Below are 24,257 nucleotides of genomic sequence, written 5' to 3' on the forward strand. Positions count from 1 at the left end.
CAATTGGCCAAGTACATGTCTTATTTCATCAAAATGGCTTTTCAGGCTTTCATTTTTTATCAGGACATCATCCACATAAACTATTGTTCCTCTTTCCGCTGCATCTGGCATGGCCTTTCTCAAAAATATGCCAAATTCACTCCCACTATTGATGTACCCGAATGGAGCTCTACGCCAGGCATATTGAGTCCTGTCAAATGTAAATGAAAATAAGTGTTGTATCTCCTCTGCCAATGGCACACACCAATATCCAGATGTGAGATCTAATGTGGTAAATACATTTGAACCATGTATCTGAGCTAGGCCCTGATCAATGAATGGTAGTGGCCATCTAGATACTGGTACTCTTTTATTTAACTCTCTTAAGTCTGCACACAGCCGCCATTGACCATTTGGCTTTAACACACCTAAAATAGGCGTATTGGATGTGCTATGAATGGGCCTGATTATTCCCCGTGATTCCAAATTTTTTAATAATCTCTGCCAATGATTCTAAACATGCCAGCGGTAGTCTATACTGGCGTACAAACACTGGATTTCTGCTACAACCTTCTGGTAGTGTGGCCACATGTAAATCAGTTAAACCACAATCATAAGCATCTTTTGCAAATACATCCTTAAACTCCATAAATATTTCCCTCAGGTCTTCTCTATCCTTATCGCTGTCACATGCATCCGCTAAGGAGATCTGCTCTTCTACGATTCTGGAAAATTCTGGAAACTCTTCTGGTAAAGGAATCTCAGCGCTTTCCTCTAACTGTGTGGCTGTGTCTTTTTGTAGATCTGCCACTTTTAAATATTTTGGCATATCAGCTTCCACTTCAATGGGCTGATTTCCTGTTTCATTTTCATTTAAATTAAATATTATGCAATCCTCTTGATGGCAGCACACTGTCTCATTTGAATCATAAGGATACACAGAGTGAATTTTAAATATTCCTTTGGGCTGAGAGTCCAGGTGTTCTGGCAACTCGCCCTTGGCATCTACATATTTTTCAGGAATATTCCCAATCACCATGTTATTTAAATCTGCCGTATAATGTGATTTTTGTATGGCCATTCCTAATGGGGATTTTTCCTCTAAATGAATATCCTGACAACCTTTATTATTTACCATGATTTTTACAGATCCCTCACCAATGTCTACCAATGGAATGTATTCATAATCCAGGCCTTGCTGTTTTATGGATTCATTCAGGCATACAAATGCATCATAGCCTTTCATCTGCTGCCCATTTTTGCATTTCAGTGTTATTGCAAACCGTTTTGTAAATGCAGGAATAATAGTATCTTTCCTTATTTGTAATTCGATGGCATAAGGAACCAGTTGTGCACAATGATAAGCCCTTCTTTTGTCTTCAAATTCAGGTGCCGGACCACCTAGGCGTGACCATATTTTTTGATTAAGGAAATCTAACATCATACACATTCTGTGCATGATGTCATTGCCCATGTAAAATTCATTTTGTGCTCCACTCACTATCCATACATTATGGTAAATTGTTTTCTGCCCAATGCTAATTTTAAGCATGCATCTGCCTGCAATTCGGTTTTCAAAGTCTGGACTGTCCAACCCAGAAACATATTGGTTTTTAATCCTAAATTTCGGGATTTCTTCCCTCTCCATAATTTTTTGCAACAATTTCTCATTAATGAAACTCCTTTCATGTTCAAGTGCTAAAGTGGCTTTTATTGTTTTAAGATAATCATTTATACCAACATGAACCCATGGTTGCTCATCTTCCATGTGTATTTCTGCCAGAGTGGTAATGTGTTTTTCTGAATCTGTTTTAGGAGCAATATTCTGTTTGCATGTTTTCTCTTTTAAATAGAAACGTAATGTGTGCTCATCTATGGCAGTCTGCCAATCTTTCCTTAGTCCAAGTATATTTGTACAGGTAGTTTTTCATTGTCGCTCTGCATTTTGTCTTGACACATTAATATAACAGTGACACTAGGTATGCAGCTATTCTGGAGATATACCTCCACAGCATCATTTGTTTTGGCAACGGTGTGACATTCATTTATATTGCTGTTTTGTGATTTTAGTTTCTTAGGCCTCAATGGTTTTTTGGTTAAGGACCACAGCACTCCATTCACCCCATCTATGAGAGGAGACAATCTTTTCAGGCAATCTGTCCCCAACAGAAATGGAATTTCACAAATAGATGTGATCAATACCTCTTGTTTCATTTTGTGCTTTCCTATTATTATGTCAACCTCAGTTACACCTATGATGGGCACCTCCTCCCCATTAAAGTTATGCACTGGGCCTTGATTTTCCTTCACTGTGATCTGACTCTGTGGAGGCCTCCCTTCATTGATACTCTTTAGCAGCTCCTTGGACATAATTGTGGCCTGTGCGCCAGTGTCAATCATAGCAAAGGTGTGGCATTTTTCTTCTACAGTGATGGGTGCATAATATCTGTCCTCAACTTCCTCTAATACACATAAGAAATGTGAATTCTTACTGATTTCAGGGCTCACCTTTCTCAGGTCTTTTTGACTTTTGGCTAAGCACATTGGTAAATGAAAAGACATTTTTCCCTCCTTTTTACCCATTTCTGTGCGAGATATTTTATTCATTTCTCCATGTTCAGAGGTTTTTTGGAGTGTGGCCACTGTTCGCCCATCCATCTGGGTAACATCAGAGACCACATTACAACCTTCCAACTGAACATGTGTAACAACATCATTCAGCAATTTGTCATTTTTTAATTCTGTGCATTTGTGATCATTTAGTGTAATACCAGCCCTTTCAGCCTCTTCAAAAATATGTGGCTCAAAGAATTCTTCAGGTGATTGACTTGTACCCTCCTTGTGAGTATTTCCCTTTTCTGTCTGTGTTTGGTCATTGTTTTGCTTGCCCAGGGAAGGAGCTATGGCATCCCCACTTACTCCCTGTTCACTGGTATTCCCCATGCATGAGTCATTTTTCTTAAATCTGTTCCTTTGTTCTTTTGGAATTCCTAATGTTTCTTTTTCATTTGTGCAAATCTTTACTGTTTTATTTAGCTCTAAGTTAAACCGTACCTCTTTTTTAGAAGTATTTGCACTTTCTATCACAATTTCATTTACTGGTACTTTCATTTTTAATCCATTAGGCATCTCAGAGTCGTTATGCAAAATTATATCAGAGCAATCTGTCATTTTGGCACTGCAGTTATCATGAGTACTTAGTCACTTTTCGGAAGCCCCCCGGTCATTGCTATGGCCATCAGCCCCCTCTTTGGAAGGTTGTTTTTGCGCTGTATAGAGCTTTCCTATTTGCTCAGCTAACATTTTCACTTGGGCCTCAAGGCACTGGAACCTTTCCATCTCTCTAGGATCCTCTTTCTGTGGCCTAGGTCGATATTGGTTGTTTTCCCCCTGATTGGATCTATTCTGATACCTCTCAGGTGATTGATGTCGGTTGGGATGGTTTCTGAACTCTTGATTCATTTGTGGAGGGGAGCGGGTTGCACCCATCCTTTGATTATAGTCCCCTGGTGGGGAATCATTGTACTGGCGTGGATTGTAGTTCACGTTTTGCCTCATGTCCTGTCTCTCAGATTGTGGGTACTGGCCCCTATGTTGATTTCCATTATCAGTAAATCGATCCACATATCGGGGCCTATCCTGATTACCATATATCATGGTGTTGGGATCAAACCTACTCTGTGTCCCCAATGACTGGTAGGGACCATTATTTCTTTGATCTTGATTTTGTCTCTGGTTATTGTTCATACCTGCCATATCAGGCCGATATCCTACCCGGGGTCTATTCCCTAAATATCTAGGGCTGATGTAGCTCTCTCTATTACTAGGATCATGTGTTTGGAACATTGGTACAGGAAATGGCGATCTTTGTTGATTACCCCTTTGTTCAGGTGTCACATTATTTTTACCTTGGCTTTGAGCAGACTCAAGGGACATTTTGGCTGACCTGATTTCCATTACTGTGGCTGAGGGTTCTTTAGATTTAGGCCTGGTATCTTTCATTTTATCACTTTCTCTACCCTGACAATAGAGTACCTCATATAGCTTTGTGCTTTGATGTACAATCCATTCAAGGGACTTGTCACGGTCAAATTCACGGACCAATTGGGATATGATGTCTTTCTGTAGCCCATAGAAGTATGCAGTTTTAAACTCATTGGAATTTGAGTCAAAAGATACATCAAAGCGAGAGAATGCTCTTTTTAAGTCTTGTAAAAATTGGCGAGGGGATGTATTAGGTCCAGCAGTAATTGTGTATGCGACTTTCTTTGCCTCCTGCAATGACTGAAAAGGAGAAAAATGACGCCTAATTTCTTTTTCAAACTCCAGCCATGTCATATTCTGCTGTTCATTTAATCCCCTTATGATGCTGGCCGTCGGGGCATCTAAAGTTAAATGAAAATATTGTCTGTACTGTTCCCTAGGTATCTGGAGTGCTTTAAAAATGTCATGTACCGCTTCTAAGTGATCCTCAATGCAGCATTCACCTCCCTTTTTAAATGGTTTGATCAGGGCTTTAATGGATTTCATTATTTTTATGGGGCTACTTGTTGCAATGCATGGAATTGCACTATTTTGTGATTCAATCCTGTTTTCAGGTGTATGAGATTGGTGGCTGCCCCCAATGGGAGTATCAAATCCCCCAAGGGCGCTGCAACCAAGTTCAGTCACCGGCCCAGCCACTGTAGCGTTAGCTCTTTGGGCAGAGCTAGAATTCACATCCACTCCATTGAATGTGGTACCCTGCCGCCTCTCCTGGGACCTGGGAATGCACATTTGCTGTTCTAAGTCCTTACACTTTTTAAGGAGTCTGTTGGCTTCATCATGCAAATAATTATTTTCATCACTCATTTTATTAATCACCTCCTGCATTTCGCACATTTGCATTTGGCATTCATTGAACTCTTTATTTCTCTTGTCTCTTTCTTGGATCATTTTAATCATTTCTTGTTCTGCACTCTGGAGATCACCTTCTTTTTCACAATGTTCTTTTTGTAAAATCTGCATTTCTGAAACAACCTCATCTTTATCCTGCCTAATGTGATCCACTAAGGCTTTTAAGTGTGCCAATTCTTGCTCACTATCTTCAAATTGTTTCTTGCTTTTGGATAACTGAGTATCAAAGTCTCTGCATTTTAATTGCATGTCTTTTTGGCATACATCCAATTCTGCTCTCAACATTTCCTGATTTTTACTTGCCCCCTCTAATTCAGTCTTTAACCTGTTAATTAGCTGAGTATCATTCTCTTGCATTCGCAGGGACTTGTTTAAAATAAACCATATTTTGCCGCATAGCCGTATTAAACAGTCTTTCTCTGCACTTTTATCGGCTGCATTCAATAATCTTGTAAGGCAGACCTGAATTATGCTGCCTTCTGCAAAAATATTGTCTAGTTTTTCTTTCTGCACCTCACCCTGAATGCGGTTACTCCATTCTAACGTGCTATTCGAAGACCAATTCCCATGTGCAAATAACTTTGCCTCTAAATATTGCACTAGATCTGAGAATGTGGTTTCCCTTTGTGACATTCTGAAATTCGTTTTTAGTGGCACACTGCTATTATAAAATGGGTTCCCTTTAATGTGCAAATGGCAGTGTGAGACACGCTTGCCACGCCCAGTAGGTACTCTATGATCACTTTCCCGGCCTGCAACGCACCATAAATATGTAGGGTATTTTGTGGAGATTTGGGGCCTGACGGTATTTTATTACCGCCGAAAAATAACTTAGCAATAATCACTCTTTGTATTCAGATTTGGCCATGTGCAACAATAATACAATGGACATGCATTATTTCAGCACCCAGACCTGCATATTTGGTATACGTGGTTGGTGGTATTTTGGTGAGCATAATTCCCTTGTTTTATTTGTGGCCCCAATGTCCAGAATCCCTTATCTTTACTTAGATTTTCCGTGTGATCACTAGAGAGACCTCAGACCTACATTTTAGGAATACCACATTTTCAGTGATAGTGTTGGTGTGCCACCATGGGCGAACTCACTGACTTATTTACGACAGAGAGCTATATATGGTAGTCTTGTGGTAATTTCCACTACCTTATATACGGTAGGGAGCTATGTTCAGAGAGTCTCTCTTCCCGTTGGCTCATGTACCTCCAACAAGCTATGCTACAGTCACTCACAATTATTCATACTGATTCTGACATGCACACATCTGTCTTAAAATGACCATTGCACTGTTTAAAAATCTCCCCACATCATCGGCATTGTAATGGTAAATAGTCAATACACCACCCGTCTGTTTTCAAATATTTTTCTGTATTATAAAAGTTGCATTTAAACACGATCTCATTCTTTACAGAAATAAATAAAATGGTACAGTAAAAGCATTGTCTATGACACACTGCAAAGAGAGTGGCGGAGAACAGAACTCAAATTGCAACATTAGCATTTGATTAAGGCATGCACAGGAATCCTACACTGACTGCATATTACCGTACACACTCAGCTCCCACACTTCTCATTACCTTATCTTTTTAATTGTTCTCTTTGGCTGTTCTCTTTGTGAATGTGGCTCCCTTGGATTAACTCCAGCAAAAAGGAACGCGTGCCTTCTCAAACCGGGGTCATTGCCTGGAATTCTCAGCTTTTGCAGATAGGAACGCCTCAGCCAGTGGAAAGGTCCTTCTTTCAGCTCTCCCCAATCTCGACTGCAGCAGGACGCAGGAATCTGCATTCAGTCAGGAGTCCCACAGCCAGGTCTTCTCCCCAGTAGTGCAGAAAAATGTCTGCCTGTCTTTTTCCCCGATACTGCCCACTAAAACTTTCATCTCAGCCCTCTGTATGACGTGTCCCAATGAAATCCATCATCTCTCATCCTCCTACTCTCAACAATAGCTTCGCTTATACATTTGCAATTGTTGCAAATCTGACTTCCTTCTTCCTGCAGTTACTGTGCACAAAAACACGGAGGAGCAGGCAGAGAAGAGAAGAAAAAAAAAATCTGCACACACATTTAAATGGCTTTCAGAGTATGCCTAATTCTGCAGTGGAGAACACATTTTATTAGTGGGTTATGTTAAATAAGGTTTTATTAGTCAGGTTAATGGTTAATAGGTTAGCTGTTAATTTTCAAATGTGTCTCAAGCAATATAGGCAGAGTATGCATTTTTAATGTAAAAATGTGTGCTTTTACAATGAGGAACTGGATTTGCATTTTATATTTAAAATCGTTTTTGACTGAATAGCCTGTCTTTCCTTGTTAATCTGGTGACCCATATAGCAATGCACCGCACCCTTGTGGTGGTGCTGCAAAAAAAATGTGCTACTTGTGCAGTAGTGCTGTACTCTGTGCTGTTTGCTACCTGTGCAGTAGTGCTGTACTCTGTGCTGTAACATGCCAAATATCCTTACAGTACCAACCTGTGGCAAATGGGCACACACCCAACAATTATTCTTTCTCAGGATTGAATGTGTCATATTCATTATTTGCAGTAATGTATTGTTACCATATCCTTCCCTATGTCTTTCTTCCATTGGGAACATAGTGTAAGTAATTAAATGAACCGGGCTTTCAGTAGTGGAGAGCATTTCTAATGGGTGCATTTCTTCTAAGTACCATAATACCAGTGCTGTCGTTATTGGGGCTATTATATTTATCACACACATTACTATTGTTAAAATCAGCATACAATTTTTTCGGTAATCTATTTTGTGTAACTTTCCAGTTTCTATGTCTAATTCATTATCAGCAGTGGTGCAGGAGGAGGCAAAAGCTGATTTTGTCATTTTTCTCTCACGGTTCTTCTTCTTCACCAGTGTTTGTCGTGAATATCTCCCTTCGTTGAACTCGTTGGTATGTCAATAAGTTCGGTAAATGTCAACAGTCTGTTCTGCCAGTTTTTAGCAGCCTGGATTGCTTTGCATTGGGCAAGATCTCTCTGCTTTTGCACATTGCTCAAAGAACTCCAGAGCAGTTATCAATTGCCTTCGTACCATGTGAGCCCCTCTTGTCCTGGAGGAGCCTTGCTTTTTGGGCTGTCCAATTTGCACAACCCTCACGCGGCTCTCCTCTAGGCCTCTGGTTCCTACTTTATCCGAGAATAGGAAACAAAGATCAAAAGAAATGTAGATTTGATCACTCCTTCTTCTGGTTCCGCAGATTATACAGCCTTGCTCCTGGTATCGTGTCATCAATGAATAGTGCAGACGCACTTCCAAACTCAAGCTCGGAGTCAGCCTGTGGCGCAATAGCAGATGATGGTGGGTGCCACAGTGGTGATGCAGGTTTCGATTCAGGCTGCAGCACAATGAAAGAGGGTGGGCACCAAATCGGTACACGTTTTGTGTCAGCCAGCAGTGATGCAGATTCTGCTGGACAACGTTGGGGCACTCTTTGCCCTTCCTCTTTTACAGCAATCTTTTAAGGCTTCGTTTCAGGATCAGGCAGATTTTGTGGCAAAGAACTGGCAACTGTCTCTTTCGATTCTGGGACTGCTGTCTCTTTCTGGTCATCTCGATCAGACAGTTTTTCAGATGGTGTCGGGACCTTTTTAGCATGGGTTGCGTGAATCCACGCTTTCCTTCTGTCTACATGAATGGCCGTTTGCATTGTTAGGAGTATTAAATAGGGTCCACACCACCTGGGTGCAAGCAATGACTTCCGTTCAAGGTTCTTGATGAGGACCCAATCTCTGGGTTCCAGTGCGTTTCCCGGACCAGTGTATCCTATCAGTAATGCCTCCTGCACCTGCGGATTAATCAAACGCAATTTCTGTATTAAAAGATTACAGTAAATGCTGAGCACAGGGTATTCGAGTTCCCTCAGCCGTTTCAGCTGAGGTGCACACCAAACATTCGCCGGTCTCCCCATTACAATTTCATAAGGGGAGAGCCCAGTTCTTGCCTGCACAGATGTACGCATGCACAGTAACTCTAGTGGTAGTGCGTCTACCCAGCTTAACTTGCTTCCTGTGCATATTTTGCTTATTTTGGACTTCAAGATGCCATTGTGGCATTCAATAAGACCCGCACTCATGGGGTGTCTAGAACAATGGAATTGCTTATTGATCTGGAGACCTGCGCAAATCTGTAATATCACTGCGCCCACAAAATGCGGACCATTGTCTGACACGGGGCAGACCAAAACAGGAGAAGTATTCCTTCAACATGACTTTTGCAGTGCTCTTGGCGGTACAGTCTTTCAATGGATATGCTTACACCCACTTATTGAATGCACATATGACCACTAGGACATTCTTCAAGTTTTGGCATCTCTCCATCTCTATGAAATCAAAATGGATTACCTCGAAAGGCATAGAGGGAGGACGAAAACTGCCTGGTGGAGTCACCGTTCCCTTCCCCACATTGTGTTGTAGACACGTGACACAGTTCTGAACCAGCCTCTCAGCATTTTTCTTTATGTGTGCATTCTCCCATACTGTGGCTAGATGGTGAACTATCTTTTTGGCACAAATATGAGTAGGGCTGTGGGCCATCGTGACCATTGCAGTTACATAGGAGTTGGGCAGCATCCAGTTTCTACTCTTCTTGTCCATCCAGCAACCTTGTAGATCTAATTCTGCAGAGTCCTCAGCCCACTCTTGTATTTCATTAGCAGTGGCTTTTGCCTGCATCTCTTTCACAGTAGCAATTAAATTTTCTATCATGCAGGGTACCTCCGCAGACTGTACTGTCAACATTTTGGTATTCAAATCAGTGGCAGTTTGCTTCGCAATTCCGTCTGCAAATGCGTTTCCCTATGCCACTTTACATGTTACTTTTTTATGCGCCTCGCATTTCATTATTGCTAGGTGCTTCGGACACGTAAGTGCAGACAGCAATGGTATAATCAAAGGGTCATGTTGGATTCTGTCCCCATGTGATGTCAGCCCAAGAGGCATACCAAAGTTATGAACCCTGTCAAAGGCGTATTGGCTGTCAGTATATATGTTTACACTCAGATTTTCAGAAACCTCACAGGCTCTTGTTAAGGCTATTATTTCCGCTGCTTGCGCAGAGTTGTAGGGGATTATTTTACTTTCCACAATACTCTTTGACGTGGTGATTGCATAGGCAGCAGTTGATGTGCCATCAGGTAGTTTAAAACAAAAGCAGTCACAAAACAACTCTCCATCTGGCTCTATTTGTGGGGTGTCTGTTAAATCAATTCTTCCTTTCGTTTCTTCCTCAGTAACTCTTAAACAATCGTGGGGAGGTGATTCATTCTCACCAAGTTCTTTGTGGGCAGTGGCATTCATTCTGCAGGATTCAAAGTACTACACCTCATAATTTGGATGTGTAGCGCAAAAAGCACAATTTCATATCTAGTCAATCTAGCTGAGGTGAGGTGTTGCGTCTTCGTTCTATTTAACAGAACATCTATGGCATGTGGCACCATCAAAATCAAGGTGTGCGCCAATACCATCCCTTCCGTTTGTTTAACTGACTCAGCAGCCGCTGCAACAACTCGCAAACATTGTGGTAATGCGAGCTCTACAGGGTCCAGCGCAGAAAAAAATAGCCGCATGGCCTATTTCTGCCACCTTGTTCCTGTGTAAAAACAGCCAACGTGCAGCCTTCATTCTCATGTACAAACAGTCTAAAAATGTTCTCATAATTTGGTGTGCCCAAAACTGGAGCAGAACACAATGCAGTTTTAAGCAGATAAAATGCTCTCTGACATTCTTCATTCCACTGCAAAGGCATCACAACATCCTTTTTTGTCAATTCCACCATTGACTTCACAATCAAAGCAAAATTCACAATCCACTGCCTATTATTGCTCTGACTCCTTTTTGTGTTTTTGGAATAGGCATACCAGAAATGCTTTCTATCCTCTCTGGCGTCAGTCTTCTACCTTCTCTCGAAAGTAGGTAACCCAAATAAGCCACCTCCTTTCGACAATATTGGAATTTCTTTAAGCTCGCTTTGTGACCATGCGCTGCTAGGTGTGTTAATAGTAAAACAGTGCTCTTTTTACAAATCTCCTCTGTATCTGCGGCGATCAATAAGTCATCTATATACTGTAACAATACAAAACCTGCTGGTAATTCTAGCATATCTAGTTGTTCTTTCAATGCTCTGCTGTAAATACTCAGACTCTCTGTGTAGCCCTGTGGAATGCGTGTGAATATGAATGATCGTCCGCCTAACGTGAAGGTGAACAAATATCTACTTTCTTTGTGTACTGGAATACTGAAAAAAGCATTTTTCAAATCAATAACACTAAAATATTCGGCCGCAGCAGGAATCATTGTTAAAATTGTGGTAACGTCTGGAACCAATGGGAATTGAGGATCTACTACCTTGTTTAGTGCACGCAGATCAATTATGAAACGATACGGTACCTCATTACCTCCTTTCTTATACACCGGAAGAATGGGACTGTTACATGTACTGCCTGTAATCTCTTCAATCACTCCCAATTTTACCAAATCAGACTCAATACTTTTCAATCCTTTCTCTCCTTCTGCTGAGATTTTGTATTGTGGAATACACAGTAATGCTACTCCTTCTTTCAGAGCAATTTTCACTGGCTCTATCTTCAAGCATCCCATATCATTGTCATTCACCGCCCATATACAAGTTGGCACTTCACTCAATTCTCCTGGCAAAGGTTTGGACAAAAATTCAGACACTGGTACAGTCTGTGGTGAAATGGTCAAAAATACTCCATCTGGCATACAGTGGATAACTGCACTCAGTTTCTTCAATAGATTTAATCCTAACACATTTTCCTCGCAGTTTTCTGTTAAGAGAAATGGACAATATTCAGTGAATGGACCTAATGTTACTGGTACTGGTTGGGACACTGGATTTATTACTGGGGTACCTGCTAACCCTACTGAAATATTTCTTTGCCCTGACAGCGGTATCTCTGGAACCAAGTGATGATCTATTGAGCATTTGTTGTGCCCCTGTGTCTACAAGAAAGCTATGCTCTCTATTCCCGATGTTCATTTCTACATGGGGTCCTTACTGATTAACGGGAATAGGCACTGGTTCTGACCCCTGTCTTGGGCTGTCCTATTGGGGAAACAACACATCATCCGATGTGTAATCGCTGCTGTAATTATAGTATGCATTTGATTGGGTGTCAAAAATGTTTCCGCACCTCCCTCTATTCCCATTATGCGTGTTTTGATGGCTCTGATTCTGAGTAGAGGCAGTTTGATTCTGAGTTTGGTTCTGACTTTGGGCACTATTCCCTTGGCTATTTTGGTGCTGCTGCATGATATTTCTATTCTACCCACTTGTTCCTGGGTGCCCCCTATGCTGTCTTCTCTGGCTATACCCATTTCTATTTTGCAGATGTGGACATTGCGCTCACCAGTGACCTTCCTCTCTGCAATATGCACACTGATTCAATCCCAGAGGCCCTCCGTGCATGTTCGAATTACCTCTGCCTTGTGCATTACCTCTTCATCTATTGTGTCATGCCACTTGTTGGAGTAGCACCTCAACCATTTTTCATAGTGCTTCTATCCTCATTGGCAAGGGGTATTCATCATACATCTCATGTATTTCCATTGTGGGGATACTAGGATCTGAACTTCATTTTAACGCCTCCCGTATACATACTTTTAGTTTATCTTCCTCTGTGTTGACGACAGCAAAAATCGCTGCTGTATATAGGGCTCTACCGCTTCCTCCCTATCTCTCCCAATATCTTTACTCCTATACCCAGGCATGGCAAACATTTCAGCATATTCATTATCAAGTTCATTCTTTAATTCAAAAAGTCGGTCTACATGTTCCCTTATTTCTTCATTTCTCCCTCTACAACGTGCTAATGCATTCAAATCCAACAACCGTTGTGGCGGTAGCCTCCTAATTAACTGTTTCCATCCTATTCGGGCGCCATCTTGAAGGGGCCCCTGAGGGACCCTAGGGTGTGGAAACAAGGCACAATCACCACACACAAACTAATACGCCAGACACATGGTTGTGTTCCCAAAATCTAGGGTTTATTGCAAAGCAAATAGTCACAGTTGGCCAACTGAGTCCCACAACCCGCAACGTGTGTTTCCAAACCTCAGGGGACGCAAGAGAGCGAGGATCATACAACAGTTACATATATACAAATCAAGCATCTTGTAATCAGTAGTGACACATCCAATACCGCCCCTAATACATTTCCTTTGAATTGGGCATGATGATTGACAATGGTGACGAGTATAACACCTTCGAACATTCATTTAGCAACAGTTTGCAATTTTCGCGAGCCTAGAGACACTTCTTTGTTTAAAAGAACACAATGCTTCTGTTCTTGCAAGCAAGCTGCGTGCAGGGGAGAAACAAATTCCAGGCCTTGCTATCACCTAGTTTCTATTTGTGTACTGGGGGTCAACTTTCTCGCCAGGGCTCTATAGGGCTCAGGAAAGGGGGGCCGCAAAGAAGAGCATAATTCAAGTCATTTAATGTTCGTTTCTAGCATTTCTACTGTGTTTACGAGATTAGCTGGCACCTGTGGACTGATTAGGATCCCACGCTGCTTACTTCCAAGGATATGCGAGGGAGGAGACCGGGCAGTTCTGTCTGGGTTACTGCGTTATGTTTCAACATGTCTCTCGCGGCCTTGCGTTATGCACTAGTAGAGCAGAATAATATTTCAGCAAAGCAGTTTTAACAGAAAGCAAAAAGCAAATGTTAGAGGAAACAAAATGGCGATTTCAGTCACCTTTAAAATGGCCGCACTTTAGTCAAGCTTATGGCTATATATTTCTAATACTAAACACATGAGGCGGTTGGTCTTAGGCCAATATAGTACATGGCCTTATGTTAGAGGGGTGTCTACTTTTTCTGGACAGACAAACCCTCCTTTTGGCCGTATGCCAAACGTCTCATCCGTACATTGCATCCTCTTCTGACCAAGTATCTGATTCTGAATCTTGCACATTATTAGTTTTCCTTTTAGTGTCGTCAATATTGATTGACATGAATTCTTTAACTGTCTTTAATTCCTCATTACCATGGATACTTGATTTAATAGTGCTCTTTTTTTCTATCATCTGTACACACTCTTCACTCATTTCGGTGCATATCATGGGTAAGCAACAACAACATGTCATGAATATTCCTAGCACTGCTGCTTGGATCGCAAATAATTTCCAGCCCCATGAATATAATATCTCCCAGAACCAAGAGCCTATATCCCAACCCCCTTCTTGGGTATGGAGTTCAGAGCTCAAGATGTGTAATTTTCTTATCGCCTCAAAAATCGTAGCGGAGGAGTGATTTCCAAATACACAGCACGCTGATCCCACTATTTTGCAAACACCGCCACGATCAACCAGGATCACATCAAGAGCCATTCTATTTTGAAGTGTCATTAATCTAATCCCTTTCTCCTCTAATGTCATGTTGTATAATATATCTGTTATTCCATTTATTGTTTTCTCTAAGATTCTGGATAGTTGTCGTATATTATAGGAATTTATTGCTTGGGCCATAAATGGTACAAATGATTTTGCTACGTCTTCCAGAATCAATCCTCCTTCATTACTTCCCTGTGGCCTAGATCTAGATAGTTTGTCTATGTCTGTTGTTTTTAAAAGAAACACTCCTGGGAACAAAAGTCCTAAATAGCAAGTACCTCCCCAGTTTCTAGGCAACCAGGGATACACTTTTTCTCCACAGATAAAATACACAGGATCACCTACATACACAGGTTCTACTTCCCTATCAAGAATATTCATACATATAGTGAATGTCCCTACTGAATAGGAGCCTTTCTTTTCTAAGCAAAAAGGCACATAACATGGGCTGTAATTTACTGTGTAGGAGGGGGGCACTGCATCTTTATTTCCTTCTAGTCTCATACGAAACGTGATTACAGATGATTTATATGGTGCAGACAATCTATCTTTTGGCATAATTTTGGAAGGCGTAACTTTTGGTGTCATTATTTGTGCTCTATGAAATATGGAGCAACCTACAGGTTTCATGATTGTCTCTTCAAATTCATTCATGCTTGTGGGATCTAATTGCCCCGTTTCACTCTTATTCCATTTCCCATAATATAATGTACTCAGAGATGCACTGCATGCAGTACTCAATGTCATGGTCTATCCCTTTACCACCATGCTGTGGCAAATGGGCACACACCCAACAATTATTCTTTCTCAGGATTGAATGTGTCATATTCATTATTTGCAGTAATGTATTGTTACCATACCCTTCCCTATGTCTTTCTTCCATTGGGGACAGAGTTTACGTAATTACATGAACCAGGCTTTCAGTAGTGGAGATGTTTCTTACAGGCAAGAGAATTTATAATGGGTGCATTTCTTCTAAGTACCATAATACCAGTGCTGTCGTTATTGGGGCTATTATACTCATCACACACATTACTATTGTTATAATCAGCATACAATTTTTTCGGTAATCTTTTTTGTGTAACTTTCCAGTTTCTTTGTCTAATTCATAATCAGCAGTGGTGCAGGAGGGGGCAAAAGCTGATTTCGGCATTTTTCTCTCACGGTTCTTCTTCTTCAGAAGTGTTCATCGTGAATATCTCCCTTCGTTGAACTTGTTGGTATGTCAATAAGTTTGGTAAATGTGAGAAGTCTGTTCTGCCAGTTCTTAGCAGCCTGGATTGCTTTGCTTTGGGGAAGATCTCTGTGCTTTTGCACATTGCTCAAAGAACTCCAGAGCAGTTATCAATTGCCTTTGTACCATGTGAGCCCCTCTTGTCCGGGAGGGGTGATCTGCACATGGATCTTTTCTTTTTAGCACCGAGGAGCCTCGCTTTTTGGGCTGTCCGATTTGCACAACCCTCGTGCCGCTTTCCTCTAGGCCTCTGGTTCCCACTTCATCCGAGAATAGGAAACAGAGGCAACAAAGATCAAAAGAAATGTAGATTTGATCACTCCTTCTTCCGGTTCCGCAGATTATACCGCCTTGCTCCTGGTATCGTGTGATCAATGAATAGTGCGGACGCACTTCCAGACTCAAGCTCGAGTCAGCCTGTGCCGCAATAGCAGATGATGGTGGGTGCCACAGTGGTGATGCAGGTTTTGATTCAGGCTGCGGAGCAATGAAAGAGGGTGGGTGCCAAAGCGGTACACGTTTTGTGTCAGCCAGCAGTGATGCAGATTCTGCTGGACAACGTTGGGGCACTCTTTGCCCTTCCTCTTTTACAGCAATCGTTTCAGGCTTCTTTTCAGGCCAGACAGATTTTGTTGCAAAGAACTGGCAACTGTCTCTTTAGATTCTGGGACTGCTGTCTCTTTCTGGTCATCTCGATCAGACATTTTTTCAGATGGTGTCAGGACCTCTTTAGCGTGGGTTGCGTGAATCCACGCTTCCCTTCCGTCTACACGAATGGCCGTTTGCGTTGTTAGGAGTATTTAAATAGGTTCCACGCCACCTGGGTGCAAGCGATGTCTTCTGTTCAAAGTTATTGATGAGGACCCAATCTCCGGGTTCCAGTGTGTGTCCCAGAACAGTGTATCTTATCGGTAATGCCTCCTGCACATGCTGATGAATCAAATGCAATTTCTGGATTAAAAGATTACAGGAAATGCTGAGCACAGGGTATTTGTGTTCCCTCAGCCGTTTCGGCTGAGGTGCACACCAAACATTCGCCAGTCTCCCCATCACAATTTCGTAAGGGGAGAGCCCAGTTCTTGCCTGCACAGATGTACGCATGCACAGTAACGCTAGTGGTAGTGCGTTTACCCAGCTTAACTTGTTTCCTGCACATATTTTGCTTATTTTGGACTTCAAGATGCCATTGTGGCGTTCAATAAGACCTGCACTCATGGGGTGTCTAGAACAATGGAATCGCTTATCAATCTGGAGACCTGCGCAAATCTGTAATATCACTGCGCCTACAAAATGCGGACCATTGTCTGACCATATGACATGGGGCAGACCAAAACGGGAGAAGTATTCATTCAACATTACTTTTGCAGTGCTCATGGCGGTACAGTCTTTCAATGGATATGCTTCCACCCACTTACTGAATGCACATATGACCACTAGGACATACTTCAAGTTTTGGCATCTCTCCATCCCTATGAAATCAAAATGGAGTACCTCAAAGGGAAGGACGAAAACTGCCTGTTGGAGTCACCGTTCCCTTCCCCACATTGTGTTGTAGACACGTGATACAGTTCTGAACCAGCCTCTCGGCATTTTTCTTTATGTGTGCATTCTCCCATACTGTGGCTAAATGCTGAACTATCGTTTTGGCACATATATGAGTAGTGCTGTGGGCCATCGTGACCATTGCAGTTACATAGGAGTTGGGCAGAATCCAGTTTCTACTCTTCTTGTCCACCCAGCAACCTTCCAGATCTAATTCTGCAGAGCCCTCAGCCCACCCTTGTATTTCATCGGCAGTGGGTTCTGCCTGTATCTCTTTGACAGTAGCAATTCCATTTTCTATCATGCAGGGCACCTCCGCAGACTGTACTGTCAACATTTTGGTATTCAAATCAGTGGCAGTTTGCTTCGCAATTCTGTCTGCAAATGCGCTTCCCTCTCCCACTCTATATGTTACTTTTTCATGCGCCTCGCATTTCACTATTGCTAGGTGCTTCGGACACGTAAGTGCAGACAGCAATCGTACAATCAAAGGGCCATGTTGGATTCTGGCCCCATGTGATGTCAGGAAACCCCTCTCAGCCCAGAGTCGGCCAAAGTTATGAACCACGCCAAAGGCGTATTGGCTGTCAGTATATATGTTTACACTCAGATTTTCAGAAATCTCGCAGGCTCTAGTTAAGGCTATTATTTCTGCTGCTTGCGCAGAGTTGTAGGGGATTCTTTTACTTTCCACAATACTCTTTGACGTGGTGATAGCATAGGCAGCAGTTGATGTGCCATCAGGTAGTTTAAAACAAGAGCCGTCACAAAACAACTCTCCATCTGGCTCTTTTTGTGGGGTGTCTGTTAAATCAATTCTTCCTTTCGTTTCTTCCTCAGTAACCATTAAACAATCGTGGGGAGGTGATTAATTCTCACCAAGATCTTCTGTGGGCAGTGGCATTAATTCTGCAGGATTCAAAGCGCTACACCTCATAATTTGGATGTGTAGCGCAAAAAGGACAATTTCATATCTAGTCAATCTAGCTGAGGTGAGGTGTTGCGTCTGCGTTCTATTTAACAAAACGTCTATGGCATGTGGCACCATCAAAATCAAGGTGTGCCCCAATACCATCCCTTCCATTTGTTTCACTGACGCAGCAGCTGCTGAAACAGCTCTCAAACATTGTGGTAATGCGCACGCTACAGGGTCCAGCGCAGAAGAAAAATAGCTGCACGGCCTATTTCTTCCACCTTGTTCCTGTGTCAAAACAGCCAACGTGCAGCCTTCATTCTCTTGTACAAACAGTCTAAAAATGTTCTCATAATTTGTTGTGCCCAAAACTGGAGCAGAACACAATGCAGTTTTGAGCAGATCAAATGCTCTCTGACATTCTTCATTCCACTGCAAATGCATCACAACATCCGTTTTTGTCAATTCCACCATTGGCTTCACAATCAAAGCAAAATTCACAATCCACTGCCGACAATAAGAAGCCATGCCTATTATAGCTCTGAATCCTTTTTGTGTTTTTGGAATAGGCAAACCAGAAATGCTTTATATCCTCTCTGGCGTCAGTCTTCTCCCTTCTCTCGAAAGTAGTTAACTCAAATAAACCACCTCCTTTCGACAATATTGGAATTTCTTTAAGCTCGCTTATCTATTCATCTGATGAATGCAATTCTCGTTGTGGGTATATTTTTTCTATACTCAACTGATCGCGTCTATTTGATTTTCTCAAACTATCATTCCACTCCTCCTCCTCCTTTTCTTTCACTCTGTCTGCTTTCGATTTATGCCTGCGCGCATGTTTCTATCTACTTCTCCAATGAAGCATAGCTTCCCTTCTCCAGTCCCTAAGGACATCAAATGCTGCAGAACATGTTTTCTTTTTCATCAACACCTTCTCCAAGTTATCTATTCTCGTCATCTCAAAAGTCCCATGATTCGGCCACTGAAAATCTTCCTGTTTTCTGGTTTGCCTATGCCAAGTCTCACAAAACATTATCGCTCCCACACCAAATTTCACATACATCTCATACGCTGGCGTCCCCACAGGTGGCGCAACCTGGCCAGTTTCCAAAGATTGTCTATCGCAGCTGAAAAATCCCGCTAAGGTGGACAATACCCCAGGCATGTTTTAACCTTACCCTCGGCTAATCAAACTTACACTGGGTGTTTGATTTTGCAAAATCAACTCTCAACCAATCGGGGCACGACTCACCTGATCAATCAAGTTGTCTTTTCAAGACACAATTCGTCCGTATACTGACGCAACCAATGACGTTGTGTCTGCGTATCTTGGCTCACTCTGCCTTGTTTCGAGACCCTTGCCTCCTTGTTCTCTGACCGGGCATGTCAATCAGGGATCAGTTGTGTGCAGCTCTGCAAAGGAGTCTCTCATCGCTTCCGCAGGGGTGCCCCGAACATCTCTTGACCCCGGCTCGATCGTCCCATCCTCGCCGTTTTCTCCGCCTTCCTTGTTTTACAACATACACGACGGAACAAGTGAGGGAGGGTCCCTATTCGGCGCCATCTTGAAGGACATTATTGATGACGACATGTTTAAGAGAAGACTCAACAGATGATGAAGTGGTGTTTTTCAGTAGCATCACATGCTGGATTAAAATAGAGAAAAGGGAAATCCCACAGCGCATTATAAAAATGTGACAGCAACCAGCATATATTCAGGAAGACTTGGAGAGAATGACAAGTGTCACGTGGACCACAGGCCCTTATGACGTGGGTCTACTGAAAGGAATAGGGGAACAAAATAAAAGTACACACATGTGAGGGATCATAATATGTAATATATGAGGGTTTGTGTTGTAATTAGACAAATTAATGTAAGACAATCATAAACAGTTCAAGCTAAACGCACTGAAGTAAGAAGTTCAAAAAAAAAAGATTGACATTAATCCAGGGGATGAAATAAATGAATGAATGAATGAATGAATGAATGAATGAATGAATAGATATTAAAGCAGCACAAAACACAGGTTGGCAGAATGTGCAAATAAAGGAACAAAGAGTAACATTGTGAGACAAGGGTAATGTAGGAAGGTCAGGATAAGATATCCAGATTTGCAACCAATTAGCACAATGGGTGGTGCTTGTTTGAATAGATCAGTGAAGTACATTAGATTAAAATAAAATGTGCTTAATGAAAGGCCAAAAAAGTATGGATGGCCAAGATAAATCTAACAGTATGAGCGAACTTTTAGTAAAACTGCACAAAAGAACATACAAGAGTAAGTAACAAAAACCTTGTTTATCTTCATATGGAGGTGTTGCTTTATGTTTTACAGATTAATGATATTGTCACTATATGGCCTTAGTGGAGTATTACAATATAATGGGAAGAAACATCATATAAGTTATATATAAGTACTAGTAGACAAGTAGAGAATTAAAAGGTAAGTACCAGTTGACACAGCAAGTGTGGGAACAACCTTATTGATCATTATTAGGAGTAAGCAGACTGAGTAAAGAAAAAAAGGTAATAAGTGATATAGTCCTTTTGAATAGATAGCATTTTCCCAAGAAAGGTGCAAAACATGTGTGGGCATAGAATAGCATATGTATGCAAACATGGACATATTTAATGATGAGAATGATGAAGACTTTGGATAGAAGGTGGAGTAACTTTTTTGTAATGCTGGTGATAAGGAAATGCCAAATATTTGCATTTGGCAAATGCATGAAACTTTAAGGATAGGCAAAACAATGCATTTCTATATGTCACACTCGCATGCACTCGCATGCACCTAATAGAATCAGTGCTGGGTTACCACTAACATGGACAGGCAAGATTAGTGTAGGAAGGGCAACGCAAAATGTTGATTATGTCTCAACAGAATAAACACAGCAAAGAAAGAAGAGATTGGGGTCCCACTACATCAGGAGGACTTCAAAAGTACAGAGATCATAGCAGAAGAAACTAAAAACTGGCCTGTCACTACACTTATGAGAATTTGAAGGAAATTAAAAGTACATCCACATTTGTTTTCCAGAAAAGCGATGCTGGATTTTATTGAGCTGAGAATGCCAAGAGACGACCTCAGCAAACATCCTGATTGAAAAAAAAGGAAAAAATGCCTGCGTTAGGGAAATAATGATTTGATTTGCCAGCTTAAACATGGCTTTGCCTCTATTTCAGTTTCTACAGGGAGCAAGTACCCATACCAACGTCTGCTTCTTCAGCAACAAATGCACCAAGAAGAAAGAAAGGGAGCGACTGAAGAAGACACATCCTTATTTCGAGAAAAAAAAATGAATTTGTTATGTTGTTAGTTTGTCTTTTATTATTTGTATTATATAGAAGGAGACTGTATAACTCTATGGTGTGAAGATTGACAACCACAGAGAAAATGTTTCCTTTGGTAGTTAATAAGCACACTATACAATTTTCAGAAAAAAAAACATGAAAATATAGGGCAATGTCAGGAAAAAGCAAAAGTGTATATGATTTATGGTCTTGTGTTATAGCCAAAACCCGGTATCAGCCAAAATGTACGGAACATAGGTGATACTAAGATATGTCGAAAGGGAGAAGGAAGCGGCCATCCTATTGTATTAGAAAAAGAAAAAATGTAGTAGAAATTGTTTTTAAGAGGTAGAAATGTTCAAAGATAGAACATGGTTATTCTAATGTTTGTGTTTGAGCAGGCAGAACTGACGATAAAAATGCACTTATTTTTCAAGAAACTCCTTCAGCTTTTATATTACAGATGACGAGATGTACCTGCACACCAGGTAATTGACGGCAACCGATCCTGTGAGCAGGGGGAAAAACCCATTGTGAAAAGGATTTTGAGGGACCCAGCCAGATGCCCAGTTGCAACCCCCTTTGTGTTCCCCAGAATCAATCGAAGGACCACACTGACTATTGGATGTGAATAAAGAATATTGAAGTTCAAGTCCTCTGTGGTTACACACAAAACAAATAAAACTGTGAATCCAAAAATACTTGCGTATGAATTAATGGGACTTTGAACTTGCTGCAAAGTAGCCCAAAGGACCAATAAAACAAATGGACTAAGAATGAAGAAGGTCCTTGGACGCAGAATAAGGAAAATAAGATGAATCAGGTGGAAGATGTGCTGATGGATGACAAACAAAATGAGGAAGAAATTAAAATGTTTATGGGGAAAGGGCAGGAAACAAGGACATGTCATGGGGTGGGAGGAAGGAAAACGTTTATGCGAATAATTAAATGTTGCACATAGACGGAACAGTAGAAAATGGGCTGGTGGGTCCCCTCAAGAAATGGTCTCTCCCGATTCTTGTGGTGGCAGAAATCACTTGTTGTGCATGTTATGTCTATATTTAATTGGGTAATGGGGGTGAGATTAAAGGAGGGTGAAACATATGGAATGGTCTTTGAACACAAAAAAGATACATGTATGTCTTAGATTAGGAGAATACAATATGGTTGAAGACACTGTTGATTCTTATGAAATGTCTTTTTCATGATACCTCCCATGTTGAGATAAAGCCCCAGACTGAGAGGGGTGATTGAGTTAGTGATATAGAGGTTCCCTGCATATGGGGGAGGGTGGATCCTGGGTGTAGTGGTTGCATATTAAACAGTGGTCGAATATCGACCAAATGGGGGTTTGTATAGGGGTGCAGACCCCTCCCCACCAATTAGCACAATGGGTGGTGCTTGTTTGAATAGATCAGTGAAGTACATTAGATGAAAATAAAATGTGCTTAATGAAAGGCCAAAAAAGTATGGATGGCCAAGATAAATCTAACAGTATGAGCGAACGTTTAGTAAAACTGCACAAAAGAACATACAAGAGTAAGTAACAAAAACCTTGTTTATCTTCATATGGAGGTGTTGCTTTATGTTTTACAGATTCAGGGCAATGTCAGGAAAAAGCAAAAGTGTATATGATTTATGGTCTTGTGTTATAGCCAAAACCCGGTATCAACCAAAATGTACGGAACATAGGTGATACTAAGATATGTCGAAAGGGAGAAGGAAGCGGCCATCCTATTGTATTAGAAAAAGAAAAAATGTAGTAGAAATTGTTTTTAAGAGGTAGAAATGTTCAAAGATAGGACATGGTTATTCTAATGTTTGTGTTTGAGCAGGCAGTACTGACGATAAAAATGCACTTATTTTTCAAGAAACTCCTTCAGCTTTTATATTACAGATGACGAGATGTACCTGCACACCAGGTAATTGACGGCAACCGATCCTGTGAGCAGGGGGAAAAACCCATTGTGAAAAGGATTTTGAGGGGCCCAGCCAGATGCCCAGTTGCAACCCCCTTTGTGTTCCCCAGAATCAATCGAATGACCCCCCTGACTATTGTATGTGAATAAAGAATATTGAAGTTCAAGTCCTCTGTGGTTACACACAAAACAAATAAAACTGTGAATCCAAAAATACTTGCATATGAATTAATGGGACTTTGAACTTGCTGCAAAGTAGCCCAAAGGACCAATAAAACAAATGGACTAAGAATGAAGAAGGTCCTTGGACGCAGAATAAGGAAAATAAGATGAATCAGGTGGAAGATGTGCTGATGGATGACAAACAAAATGAGGAAGAAATTAAAATGTTTATGGGGAAAGGGTAGGAAACAAGGACATGTCATGGGGTGGGAGGAAGGAAAACGTTTATGCGAATAATGAAATGTTGCACATAGACGGAACAGTAGAAAATGGGCTGGTGGGTCCCCTCAAGAAATGGTCTCTCCCGATTCTTGTGGTGTCAGAAATCACTTGTTGTGCATGTTATGTCTATATTTAATTGGGTAATGGGGGTGAGATTAAAGGAGGGTGAAACATATGCAATGGTCTTTGAACACAAAAAAGATACATGTATGTCTTAGATTAGGAGAATACAATATGGTTGAAGACACTGTTGATTCTTTAGAAATGTCTTTTTCATGATACCTCCCATGTTGAGATAAAGCCCCAGACTGAGAGGGGTGATTGAGTTAGTGATATATAGGTTCCCTGCATATGGGGGAGGGTGGATCCTGGGTGTAGTGGTTGCATATTAAACAGTGGTCCAATATCGACCAAATGGGGGTTTGTATAGGGGTGCAGACCCCTCCCCACCTCAACAGAGTACAGATAACATGAGAGGCAGATCAATGGTTCCATTATTGCAGAAATCAAAGTTATAGCGCCTCTTTTAAAAATGATATAAAGTGCACATAGCACTGCAATATCTTGCTTAAAATGACCCAGGAACTGAAGAGTGCTTTAAGTATCACACATATATCATGAATATGTAAAAATGTGTTATGAAAAAGATAT

At 41.3% G+C, this 24,257-nt stretch overlaps 1 long non-coding RNA gene across 1 annotated transcript in view; it reads left to right on the plus strand.

Moving 5' to 3' along the window:
• Nucleotides 1-21,583, plus strand: part of LOC138526578 (uncharacterized) — a 201,961-nt gene extending 180,378 nt beyond the window's left edge. Inside the window, exon 3 of the long non-coding RNA XR_011283631.1 lies at nucleotides 21,136-21,583. This is a non-coding gene — a long non-coding RNA (uncharacterized lncRNA). The remainder of the gene's footprint in view (nucleotides 1-21,135) is intronic.
• The last annotated feature ends 2,674 nt before the right edge of the window (nucleotides 21,584-24,257 follow it).

Source organism: Ambystoma mexicanum, chromosome 7p (assembly GCF_040938575.1).
Source record: "Ambystoma mexicanum isolate Mex_15411 chromosome 7p, UKY_AmexF1_1, whole genome shotgun sequence".
NCBI classification, from domain to species: Eukaryota; Metazoa; Chordata; class Amphibia; order Caudata; family Ambystomatidae; genus Ambystoma; species Ambystoma mexicanum.